Raw genomic sequence first — 14,099 nt, 5'->3', positions numbered from 1 at the left:
CACAACAGGGACAAAAAAAAAAAAAAAAAAAAGCCTACATTTGGGAAAGGGAGAGCAATTAATTTGACATTTGTTTTCTTTTTTCTTCAGCCTCCCCCCAGGCTTGTTTGTTCTGCCTTATACATTATGCTTCACCTGTCTCCTCTGATGTTAGGGAAGGAAGAAGGTTCATGGGAGAGATAAGGAAAGACAAAGTGTCTGATATTCCTGGTGCTATCTCTGGTCTTTTCTGGGTTTTTTAATGCCCTTACTCATGGAAGACACTCAAATACTGACTTTTTTTTGTTCTATGGGGCATTCCTGATGGTTCTTCAGAGACCCCCCCAATGTCAGATATCCTGCCTGCACGTCATTGGCATGGATATTGTCTCTTCTAGCTAACCAATAGGACTGTGCCTTAAGTCCCTAAGAATCCACCAGAGAAGAATCATCTCACCCCTCCATGACAGCTCTTGGGTGAAGAATTTTCAACATATCTGAATTCTGTCTCACTTCCAAGGGACCCGAGTCTGAAACTCATTCTCATTCCTATTTCCCTACACAGCCAACAGAGGTAAGCCCCGAAAGCCACCTGTAAGCTCTTTCAGGTGTGGGTTTGATCTTCAGTCTTCATCTTCTCCAAATTCCAGTGGACACATTTTGTGCTTTCTGTGTGGTTCTCTGAAGGTCCTCTCTGGGTTCAATGGGGAAGACCTCCCCTTCCCATTCCCATGGGGTGAGGATAATGCCTAACTCACTGACAAGTCTATGTAGGTTAGGTTCCCTGGAAATAAACTCTAAAATAAAGATTTTCAGCAAGGAAGTTTATTGGGGAAACCAGGCAGAGTGATTCCTGTAAAGTAGTGAAGGGAAAGGATTGGTCAGAGGAAGAAGCTGAACCCATACAGTTCCATCAGCCATCAATTGATAGGGATTCTGAAGCTGGATGAACCCTTCTCAGACAAAGGCAATGGTGTGATGTCTCTATCCCTCATCAACCAGCCCTGGACGCAGGCTTCCCTCAAGGAAGAGGCATAAACTTGGGCAAGGCACCTCTCTCAGTCAAGTGGAGTTCCCTGGGAAGGATGCTTCTGTGAGTCATAGGAGCCAGAACTTCCAACAGCTATTGAACTGAGTGACTCGGTCCCGAAAGATAGACCTGGGCACAGCACCCTTAATGAATATCAAAGACAAAGAAGGACCTATTTAATATCCTGCTCCAGAAATGAGAACTTGTTATTTTGTATTGATTTGTTTTGTGTTTAATTTGCCTCTTGTCAAGGGGTAAAGTTGGTTGTTTGTTAAGCTAGTCGTTTAGCAGCAGTGTGATCCTCAAGAGAAGAAGTGATGAACCTCTGTTGTTTCCTGGCTCTATCCTTCACTATCTGGGTCCAGCTCATGTCAATCTGTAGTCTGAGTTTCCTTAGCTATAAACCAGAATGACAAAAGTCACCTGCCTACCTCTCTTAACCACAGGGAAATACACATGAGACATCTGATACTTATAAAGAAAGGGCTTTGGAACCTGCTAAAGAGATACTGGCCCTTCTTCAAAGTTAAACATATTAATAATTGTGCTGAGCTTTTTTTTATCAAGTCCCAGTAGGGTTAGGTAATCAATGTCCTAAGAATATAGCACTAATGAAAGAATTTTAGTGGAGTCAGTCTTCATCCCCAGGGAAGTCAGGTACCATCTTGAGGGTTATGGAGAGAAATGTAGGACTGCATAGCAAGGTAGGTCAGATGGCACAACAATGTCACAACCTATCATAAAGGCTGTGTCATCTGGAGAACTAGGATGATGACCCAGTTGCAGCTCTTCCATTCACAAAGATGTGAGATCTGTAAGTCATTGCACAGGCTAGCTTCAGTTCTGCATTGTGAGTTGCAAGCATTGGCCCAGGGCAAAATTTTCACTTTTTTCGGTATCAGGACTGTTTTCAATTAGAAATTCTTTCCAGTTCCTAGGATATGAAAGTGTTAGAAAGGTTCCTCATGATTTTTAAATGTCAACTAATAGTGGAAAATTATTTCCAAATCTTATAGTCTTCTGAAGTACATTAATGCAGTCACTCAGAAAATGGATCCTGTGTGTCTTCCATGTGCCAGGTACATACTAGGCTCAAAAATGTGCTATAGGCTGATGACCATAATAGTCTCTGCCCTCCTTGAATTTCTAATCAGTTTTTGGGCCAGACAATACATGTTCAATTACACAGCAAAATAGTAAGTTCTTAGGAGAATATTAAAGCACATCAGAGTTTTAATCCAACTTTGACAATGTGGCTAAGTCATGGTTGATGTTCCAAAGAAACTGAATCTAAAGTGTGTATTAGAATTCACTAGCTCCTGAGGAGAGAAGATTCTTCTAGTAAAAAACCTTTGCTTTTCAGGGACTCTGAACTAGATAGGGGGAGAGGGGGAGAGGGGGAGAGAGAGAGAGAGAGAGAGAGAGAGAGAGAGAGAGAGAGAGAGAGAGAGAGAGAGAGAGAGAGATTTGAAGAGCTGAACAAATTAGATTTGCCCCAATATAGAAGAGGAAACAATTTAAGGCAGGATATGAGACCACAGAATTAAGCACTGCATACACCACAGAATGTCATTTGTGAAATGCTAAGAAAACTGAAAACTAACTGGCTTTTATCAAAAGTGCCATAATGGATTTTAAGCAAAGTTTAAAAATCACTAGTCTAAGTGACTTCTCAGAGCACCTCCAACACTAATGCTTACAATTACAGATTTCATTAAGCTCAACCAATAAATTCTTGCACATTAATTGAGCCATTCAACAAATGTTTGCTAAATGTAATTAAAAGGTGATATTTAAATTGTCAAGACTTAGTGAAATATCTCTGAGGAAAAAGAAGAAGACAAAGGCAAACCCAGTTTTGGCAGAAAGCCCAGATTATATTCTCAAAGGACAGCATTGCATCACCAGTGCAGGAGAAAAGGAAGGGAAAAGATTCTGAAGGATACAGCCAAGGAGAAGAAAGAAGCTGCCCCCTAAAACAATGCAGTTCAAGACTTGAACACTTTGGGGCTGGAAGATGATAGAAGAATAAGGAGGTTAGAAAGTATTCAATGAGAAGATTAATTGGGAAGCTGAATTCAAGGCAGCTAGAGCCAGTTAGCAGGTGATAGAAACTTTCCCCAAGGACTAGATCAGAAAGTACAGGTCCCTTGGGATTCTAGGCAGTGTTCCATGTAGGAATTAAACCTCAGAAAGACAGTATAAATCTTGCACTCAAAAGATGAGCTATCAGCACCCCAACTTTGACTGACATTGTTGGCCTCCAAAAAACCCTACCTCTCAGCTTTTATGCCATTGTAGATTAATTTTCCACATTGATTCAGGCTCAGCCATGTAACTTGCTTTGGCCAATGCAACATTACCAAACCTACAGGCAGAGATTTGTCCTCTTGGAATTCTGTCTCTTGAAATGCAACTGCCAGTCTATAAGGAAGTTCAGGCTACTCTGTTTGAGAAAAGGACCACCTGGAGAAGCTCTGGAGGGTGACACCACATGGAGAAAGAAGCTTCAGGGAAAGAAACTTGGTGTCCCTGCTGACTTCCCAGTTGAATGTAGCAGGTGGGAGGTGGGGTGGAGGGCTGAGGGGAATAAAGGTGGGGGGAGAAGAGGATAACTGTAGTAGCATAATTATTAAAATACATTTTTAAAAGAGGAAGTTCTACTGTCAGTTCAATAGCTGTTCCAGAAAGATAATGCCTGCAGAATGGAACAAATGAAGTAATCAAACAGAAGTAAAGAAAATATCTCAGAATTGAAAAAAAAATGACATTCAGACTAAAGATTCTCAGCAAGTGAAAAGAAAAGACACACACTTAGAACACAACAAGTGATGTATCATAATACCAATAATAAATACTAATAATATCTTCAAAAACTTCCACAATTTGTTTTAATTATAGATTTATTTATTTGTATTTTAGTAAAATAGAGCCCATAACAAGGTATTTGGGCAACTAGTAGAGTGTCTTTTTGTTCAGTGTAATTAACAATATAATTTAATTATATTTTACTTATTATGCTACTTCAATTGTCACAATTTCCCCCCATTGTCCCACTCTACCCTGTACCCCTAAACCCTGAGGCAATCCCCACACCATTATTCATGTTCATGGCTCATGCATATATTTTCTTTGGCTACTCTACCTCCTATACTGTATTTTACATCCCCATGACTATTCTGTAACTACCTATCTGTACTTCTTAGTACCCTCACCTCTTCACCATTCCCACAAAGCCCCTTCCCACCTGGCAACCATCAAAACCCTTTCTGTATCCATGATTCTGTTTCTGCTTTTCTTATTTGCTTCATTTGTTTTTAAGATTCAATTGTTGATAGATATGTATTTATAGCCATTTTATTATTTATAGTTTTAATCTTTTTCTTAAATAAGCCCCTTTAACATTTCATATAATAATGGTTTGATGATGGTGAACTCCTTTAGTTTTGGGGGAGTTTTTTTGTCTGAGAAGCTCTTTCTCTGCCCTTTGATTCTAAATGATATCTTTGCTGAGTAAAGCAATCATGGCTGTAGGTCCCTGCTTCTAGTGACTTTGAATATTTCTTGCCAATACTTTCTAACCTGCAAGTTTCTTTTGAAAAATCAGCTGACAGTCTTATGGAAACTCTAAACTACTAACTGCTGTTTTTAAGATTCTCTCTTTATCTTTAATCTTTGGCATTTCAATCATGATGTGTCTTGGAGTAGCCCTCTTGCATCCATCTTTTTTGGGATTCTCTGTCCCAAACTTTCCTGGACTTGCATGTCTATTTCCTTCATCAAATTAGAGAAGTTTTCTTTCATTACTTTTTTCAAATAAATTTCCAATTTCTTGCTCTTTCTCTCTTCTTTCTGGCACTCCATGATGTGAATGTTGGAATGCTTGAAGTTGTCCCAAAGGCTCCTTACACTATCCTTGAGTTTCTGAATTATTTTTTCTTCTTGTTGTTCTGATTGGTTGTTTTTTGCTTCCTATTTCCCAATCATTGATTTGATTCTCAGTTTCATCCATTCTACTGTTCTTTCCCTGTAAAATGTTCTTTATTTCAATTGGTGTATCCTTTGTTTCTGACTAGATTTTTTTTATGCTGTTGAGGTTCTCATTAAGTTCCCTAAGCACCCTTACAAACAGTGTTTTAAACTCTACAGCTATTAGACGGCTTACCTCCATTTTGTTTACTTGTTTTTCTTGAGTTTTGGTCTGTTTTTTTATTTGGGCCATGTTCCTTTGTCTTCTTACTTTGGCAGCCTCCCTGTGTTCATTTCTATGTATTAGGAAGCGATGTTATGACTCTGTATCTTAGTAGTGTGGTCTTATGTAGAAGTGTCCTTTAGGGTCCAGTGGCACAGCCTCTCCTATCATCCAAGTTGGGTACTTGAGCTGTTTCTTTTGTGTATGCTGAGTACACCTTCTTCTTGTAGTTGAGCATTGATTGCTGTTGACAGGTCAATGGGACAGATATACCCAGGCCAGTCAGCTGCAAGTATTGGCTATAACCACTGACCACCACCCTCTGCCCTCCATGGATGATCAGTTGTGCAGGGGGCAGGGTGGTGGTGCTCTGACATGGTCTATATCTATCCACTATTATGTGCAATTTTTCATGTTTCCTGGGTGGTGCAGGCCAAGGTCAGCCCCATGTGTATTCTGCCTAGGGCCACCCTGCATGAATTTTAAAGCAGTCTGAGATGGCTGCTACTTGTGCTAGGGTTAGAGATTCCCAGGTAAAACGAAACTGTGAGTCTAGTCTGGGTGCTGTTAGTTCCAGGTCTAAGGCCACTTAGCAAGAAGTATGGGGGCTGGGGGCTTATTGAGGCTGGCTGTTGCTTGTTTGACAGGTTTAGGAATTTGTGAAGTTTGAGCCAAGACCAGCCATTCATGTGGAAAAGTCATGGTTAACAGTTTGGGTGGGTCTTTAATTTGGTGGGGCAGAATCTTGGGATCTCCAGGGTGGGGTACACAGTGTTAACCAAGTGGATGGAGTCTCAGTTATGGCACCCACCTTCCAGCTCTGTGCTTCTGTCATGAGAGGTGTCAGAAAAGGGACAATGTCCACTGTCTACCTTTATGTCTGAGGAAAATCTGTACCCCCATTCCCACCTTGGTGCCAGACATTTCAATTCCTCCCTATATATGGCTGGTGGCTTTCTAGTTGCTACCCAGTGCCGAAGCTCAGAGAGAATGAGTCTAAGTCTATGTGTGAGTTCTTCAAGGTGTTGACCTTGGGACTCCAAAAGTTTCTCCCACTGACTAAATCCCCATTGGCTTTTATTGCCAGAAGTTAGGGGGACTTACCTTCTTGGACCTGGAACCTGTGCTGATGGGTCTATTATGAGGCTGGGACTCATTTCCAAGATGTTCCTCCCAAATTTTTATCCACTTCAAATGGACATGGGACTGGCCCATTTTTTGTCTCTAGCCCTCTTACCTATCTGGATGGATGTGGTTTCTTTAATTCTGTCATTGTCAGACTTCCATTCAACTTGATTTTCGATGATTCTGAGTGACAGTTTGATGTGGCTGTGTGAGGAGATGAGCTGTGTTTACCTATGCTGCCATCTTGACTGGAAGTTCCACAAATTTTTTTAAATGTCACCCAGAGTAGAACAAAAATCTGGTTGGCATTAGATTTCTCATTGGAAACACAGGATTCCAAAAAAGAAAGTCTTAAAATTCTGAAGAAAATTATTTTGAACCTAAAAGCCTATATCCACCCAAACTAATACAGTAAGTAGTCCTTCCTTATCCAAGGTTTTGCTTTCAACAGTTTCAGTTACTTGCAATCAACCATGGTCTAAAATTTTTTAATGGAAAATTCAAAAAATAAACAATTTGTAAGCTTTAAATTGCATGACATTCTGAGTAGCATGAGGAAAGCTCATACTGTCTGTACCTCTCCAGCTTGGTACATGAATCTTCACTTTGTCCAGAGTATCCACACTATATGCACTCCCTGCCCATTAGTCACTTAGTAGCTGTCTTGATTATCAGATCAGCTATCTTGGTGCTGTGGAGCTTTTGTTCAAGCAATCCTTATTTTACTTAATCATGACCCCAAATCACAAAAGTAATGATGATGGCAATTCAGACATGCCAAAAAGAAGCTGTGAAGTGCTTCCTTTAAATCAAAAGGTATATATGTATATAAAACATTTGGTATGTTTAAGGTTCAGTGCTATCCACAATTTCAGGCATCCACTGGGGTCTTGGAACATATCCTTGCAGATAAGGGGGTACTGCTATATTCAAGAGTAAAGTAAAATATAGAATTATCTTGGAATAAAATGCTTCATAAATTTATTTCTTCACCAAACATCTGTGAAAAAAATTGAGTATACACTAGAAAAAATTAATACAAACAAGAAAATGATCTGCTATAAAAGAAATACCTGAAGACAACAAAATCATTAAAACTTATTGTTTAGTATAAACAATCATTGATTAAATATTTTTTCAGTTAACAAATTATCATTTGAAATAAAAATCCCAGACAATCTCAAAAGGAAATTTGGGGCTGTGAAGGAGATGATAGGCTGTGGGGAGCACATTAAGAGTGAGGTGGTGGTAGATAAAGATTCTGAAAGACAACTCCAAAAGGAGGGAAATAAAACAAAGACCGCTCAATCAATTCAAGGGAATTAAAGGGGAACAGGGGGAAGAATAAAAAAAGAAAACAAAATAAGATGGCAAGAACTAGTTTAGACTCTGGGAATCATAAAATTTGCCTGACTATACTTTTTCCATTAACTCATTAGTTGGGTTAAAAAATACCAGCTACATATATTAACAGTGGAACACAAAAGAAAGAAATACAGGATGTTAAAAAAATAAAGGCACACAGAAGTATGTATCAAGCAAGTATTGTACTAATAAGTGTATCAGCCTGTGGATCTAGGTCCAACAATGCATAATAAGTGATACTGGAATGTCACCCAGTGCCAACATTTTCACTTTGTCATTTGTGTTGTCAAAACACTTAGGTATACAAACAAAAAAACACAGATATAGTTTCAAAATTGAGGAAGCACATCATGCTATTTCACTCAATTTAGAATATTGTGAGGAAACTTAACTCTGACCAAAAAAAAAGAAAAAACAAACTGCAAACTTCATGTGGCTGGCCACATCTTTGACTTCTCCTGACAGAGACAGGAGCCCCTTGGAGGCAAGAGAGGCTCACTGGGGATCTTCCCCCAAAGTCCACTGAGTCTGTGTGCCACAGATCTTGGAGCTGTGATAGGAGTCACAGACTTGTCTGAGAATAACATCAAGAGTCAGAAACACCTATTCCCAGTCTACCCTGGGTCCCCAGACTAGCATTTACAGTTCACTGCTTGACATCAGGAAGTGCAGTGATCTTTGGGCCAACTCTGGTCTGAGAATATTTTGTTTGGCTCTCACAGGGCTTTTTTAAAGTTTTGAATTAATTGCCAACATTTAAAAATTGGAAAATTCCACTTTAAAAAACATGGGTGTCTGGCTTTTTTTTTTTTTTTTGAGAAATCAGGAGTTTTAGCCACATTGGGCCAGCATTTTCACAAGTCAGCAATCAGGTCAAAGAGTCTGTGGGCCCCTCAGAAGGGACATGCACTCACCCACGTGTCTCTGCACTCTGTGTGGTCTCATAGCCAGGTCTGACATCTGCTATATGACTCAGATAGTCTCTAGTCCATGAGCCAGTATCCAAACTCAGCAAATCTGGAGATTCTCCAGCTCTAGACCTCTCATGGAAATGACACAGACATTTGAAGTAGGAAGGGGTCATAGATACATTCTAGCCTCAGCTCTATCAGAGGCCCAGAGAAAGAAGCAACTCTTCAAATCACACCATGCAAAACACCAAATATGGTCAACACCCTTGTCTTCTCACTATGGTCCACATTCCCTCCCATTTTTCTCAATAAAGTCTCCAGAGAGACTCTTTGAAGGCAAAGTCCAGCTGCTCTAGGCTTTTGTCACAATGTGATTTATCAGGATATGCATGGTGCATTTTCTTACTTCCTTTTCTTTCCTCCATATGAAAAGGGAAATATATCTCAGCTACTAAAAGTAATCTTCAAAATTGCCCTCTTTCAGTGTTGGTGAGCATGTGGAAAAATTAGAACCCTTGTGTCCTGCTGGTGGGCATGTAAAATGGTGAAGCTATTTTGGAAAATAATATAGTGGTTATCCCAAATTAAAAATAGAATTACCATGAGATCTAGCAATTCTAGTTCTGAATATAAACCCAAAAGTCATGAAAGCAGAGACTCAAGCAGATATCTGTACACCCAAGTCTACAGAAGTGTTATTCACAACAGTCAAATGGTGAAAGTAACAGAGGTATCCATTGATGGATAAATGGATAAACAAAGTCAGGTGTATACATACAATGGAATATTACTTGGCCTTGAAAAGGAAATTCTGACACATGACACAACATAGATGAAACTTAAAGATATTAAGTGAAATAACCCAGTCACAAAAGAACTCCACTTGTATGAGATTCCCAGAGTAGCCAATTTTATTATAGACAGAAAGTAAAATGATGGTTACCTGGAGCTGGGAGATGGGAGAATAGGGATTATTGCTTAATGGATATAAGATTTCAGTTTTGCAAGCTGTAATCTGCTTTGTGGATGGATGGCGGTGATGGTTGCACAGCAATATCACTGTATTAAATGATACTGAATTATACACTTAAAAAAAGGTTAAAATGGTAAATATTATGCATATTTTACCATAATTAAAAATAAATATTTTTAATTGCCAATTTCTAAAATCCAGCAGTTGCATGCCTCTGACTGAGTTGTGCCTGATCCACCACAGAGCACAAATCATACCGTGTTCTCTAAAGAAAAAAGTAAAGGAGGATGGAGAGAGATTCCTACATACTATGTACTAGATCCTAGTTGGATTAGGTGCATTCCTCCTGAAAAAAACTTTCAAGATCTTATTTGGATTAGTTTAAGGGTCCTCATCTTAGTGAAGACATCACTTGCCTAAATTCATGTGGCTGACATGGGGCTGAGCCAAGATTAGAAGCAGGAGAGGCAACACTGTCCAGTGGTTAGAGCACAAACTCTGGAGAAAGACTGTCTGGGTTCAAATTCTATCTTCCCCAGATACTCTGTGTGAACTTGGATAAGTCACTTAAACTTTCTGGGCTTCAGATATAAAACAAGGACCCCCACAGATATGAAGCATGGATAGATAATAGGCACATCTTGTTGTAAGGATTAAATGAGTTAAAAGTGCTTAGAAGAGTATATGGCCCAAAGTAAAGGTAAAAATACGTTTACTCTCATTCTTTATACTATCATTGTTATTTTGTTGTTAGATGTTTCTGGTATACTTCTCACAAAGAAGAGTAATCTTTAAGGAGAACAAAACTGTTTTATTCTCTTGTGCTCAAAATCCTAACTCTACATGTCAAAACCTATTTGTCACATATGCAAAAACATGTTTATTAAAGGAAATTGTAGGGTGTTATGACACCACTATTGTGATCATAAGCTCAATGATATTCTTTGAAATACTCTCCTCAGCAGACTGAGGAGAGGGGACAAGAAGTGTCCAGATGAATGCTTCCTGAGGACTTGGTTTTGAAAGGCTGATCTCTAACCTCATTGTTGTTGCCCTTGTCATTTCTATCTTCCAAGCCTACCTGTCTCTAGGTGTTTCTCTCCCAATATGCCCTGGCATGATGAGTCATGTTTACTCCCTCCTCCTCTAGGTGCACCCTGAAGGGTATGAGCATCCTTTCCTGGACAATCTTGAACCCACTCATTTCTTCTTCTTGAAAATGAGCTAAGCACTGCTGCCCATCAAGCTTCTCCAGTTGTTCCCATGTACCCCATATGCTGCCTTCTCTCTTCACTCATATTATGCTAATGGTCAGCTCTGTGTCTGGTTGATGGAACAAGCACCAGACGATGCAGTAGTGTTTACCTGACCCTCTGTCTTGTCAGATCTCTGATTTCCAATGATGCAGGGACAGAGGACACTGATGATTTTTTCCTCTTGGAATACTGGGTTGGGAAGCTCATTCATCAAGCCTACTACTCACCCTGAAAATAAATCTGTTTCCCCACAATCACTTACAGATGCACAACAGCTACTGCCTCATGACTCTGCAAATAGGAAAGAAAATTTACCAATAGTGGACCACTCTGGCCTGCTTCCCTCCTCTAGTGGACCTATGAATATAGGCAAATCAAATCTGTCTAAACCCTGTGCACAATCCTGGATTTGCCTCTCTGGTCTCAGTTCAGTCTGTACCCAAATTAAAAAGCTTCAGACAGTAAGAAGCTGTCCACTGCAGAAACAGCCAGAGCTACCAAGTAGCAGCCAGAAGGAATTTACTTCCTATGTACCCAGAGTGTCTAGGGGGTACAAATCTAATAACATCTCTAACCTGGTTCACAGAATGACTTACAAAAATATTCTTTGCCATGGCTCTGCACATTCCCCCTGGAATTCAGAACTATTTCTCTGTCTTACTGAGCTTTTGTTGAGTTATTGGCTCTATCCCCTGGATTCCCAGTCAGGTTCAAGCAGCCATTCTGCCTCCATAGCAAGCACAGCAGGCTTCTAGCCTCTTATGTTAACCATGTCCACCACCTGAAAGTCACAGTCCCCCATATGAAGGAGACACTCCCAGTCCAGCCTGTGTTCCATCTCTGGTTCCCTCTGCCAGAGCCCACATGGCTATGTGGGATGGAAGTGGATTCTCTCACTGACCAGCTTAACAAAAGTCAGCCTGCTTCTCAGGAGAGGTTTTAGTAGTTGGAGCAAATTATAGGACCACCTCCAGATGGCGTCCTTCTCGGATCCATGTCCAGGAGAAGCACCCTGCCAGAAATCTTCCTCCAATATCTTTAATATTGCTAGATAACTGGAGTCACACTATCAAACTTGGGCTTCCCAGATTTGACTAAGACACAATGGTGCTTACTCCAATGTCCCTATCACTCCTTCTCTGATCACGTGTAAAATAACTACAAAGAAGCAAAACAAAAATACTGGTAATAATTAGTAAGTTGTATTTAGAATGATCAAAAAAGGCAGGAAGGAGCCCTGGCTGGTATGGCTCCATGGATTGAGCACCAGTCTGTGAACCAAAGGGTCACTGGTTAGATTCCCAGTTTGGGCACATGTCTGGGTTGCAGGTCAGGTCCCCAGCTAAGGCCATGTGAGAGGCAACCAATTGATATACATTTCCCACAGTTATGTTTCTCTCCCTCACTTTCCCCTTCCTTCCCCCTCTCTAAAAATAAATAAAGATCATTAATAAAAAAATGAATTTTTTTTAAAAAAGTCAGGAAAGGGACTTCTGGCCAAGGCGAAGGCATAGGTAAACACCTTTGCTTCCTCACACAACCAAAAGAAGGAAAACAACAAATTTAAAAACAAAAATAACCAGAACTACCAGAAAATTTAACTGTATGGAAGTCTGACAAGCAAGGAGTTAAAGAAGAATTATGCATCCAGACTGGTAGAAGGGGCAGAGACAGGCAGCCAGGGTGGAAAGGACTCGTGGCAAGGTAACAGCTGGCAAAACTGGCGGTCCCACATTTGCATGCAGATAAATCAGAAGGAACAACTGGGGAGTGAGACAGACTGCACGGCCCAGGGTTCCAGCACAGGGAAATAAAGCCTCAAAACCTCTGACTGTAAAAACCTGTGAGGGTTGCAGCAGAGGAGAAACTCCCAGCCTCACAAGAGAGTTCATTGAAGATACCCATGGGGTCCTAGAATGTACACAAACCCACCCATCTTGGAATCAGCATCAGAAGGGCCCAAGTTGCTTGTGGGTAGCAGGGGGAGTGACTGAAAGCCAGCCAAGAACTGAGCATTGTTTCCTCTTATTCCCCTCTCCCACATACAGCACCAGAACATAGCAAAGTAGGTTGCCCCACCCTGGAGAATACCTAAGGCTTTGCCCCTTAATACATAACAAGCATGCCCAGATTAAAAATATATATATGGTCCAAATGAAAAAACAGATCAAAGTTCCAAAAATAGAAGTAAGTGAAGAGATAGCCAACCTCTCATATGCAGAGCTCAAAACACTGGTAATCAGGATGCTCACAGAAATGGTTGAGTATGGAGGAAGAATTGAAGGCTATGCAAAGTAAAATAAAGGAAAATGTACATGGAACTAACAGTGAAGGGAAGGAAACTGGAACCCAAATCAACGATTTGGAGCAGAAGGTAGAAACATTCAACCAGAACAGAATGAAGAAACAAGAATTCAAAAAAATGAGAAGAGGCCTAGGAACCCCTGGGACAACTTTAAATAAACATTTCAACATCCAAACCATAGGGGTGCCAAAAGGAGAAGAGGAAGAGCAAGAAATTAAAAACTGATTTGAAAAAGTAATGAAGGAGAACTTCCCTAATCTGTCAAAGGAAATAGGCTTCCAGGAAGTCTAGGAAGTTCAGAGAGTCCCAAAGAAGTTGGACCCAAGGAGAAACACACCAAGACACATCATAATTAAATTATCCAACATTGAAGATAAGGAGAGAATCTTAAAAAAGATAGTTACCTACAAAGGAGTTCCCATAAGACTACCAGCTGATTTCTCACAAGAAACCTTACAGGCAAGAAGGGGCTGGAGAGAAATATTTAGTCATGAAAGGCAAGGACCTACATGCAAGATTACTCTATCCAGCAAAGCTATCATTTAGAATGGAAGGACTGATAAAGTGCTTCCCAGAGAAGGTCAAGTTAAAGGAGTTCATCATCACCAAACCCTTATTATATGAAATGTTAAAGGGATTTATCTAAGAAAAAGAAGATGATGAAAAATATGAACAGTAAAATGACAACAAACTCACAACTATCAACAACTGAACCTAAAAATAAACAAAAACAAACTAAGCAAACAAATAGAACAGGAACAGAGTCACAGAAATGGAGATCACATGGAGGGTTATCAGTGGAGAAGGGCATGGGGCAGAATGAAGGAAAAGGTACATGGAATAAGAAGCATAAATTGTAGGTGCAAAATAAACAAGGGGATGTTAAGAATAGTATAGGAAAAGGACAAGCCAAAGAACATATATGTACGATATGTTTGCTTACAAACATATATGTTTGTAAGC

The sequence above is a fragment of the Phyllostomus discolor genome, chromosome 5 (genome assembly GCF_004126475.2).
Source record: "Phyllostomus discolor isolate MPI-MPIP mPhyDis1 chromosome 5, mPhyDis1.pri.v3, whole genome shotgun sequence".
In the NCBI taxonomy this organism is placed as follows: domain Eukaryota; kingdom Metazoa; phylum Chordata; class Mammalia; order Chiroptera; family Phyllostomidae; genus Phyllostomus; species Phyllostomus discolor.
The sequence above is the reverse complement of the archived record's forward strand: the minus strand, read 5'-3'. Positions refer to the sequence as shown.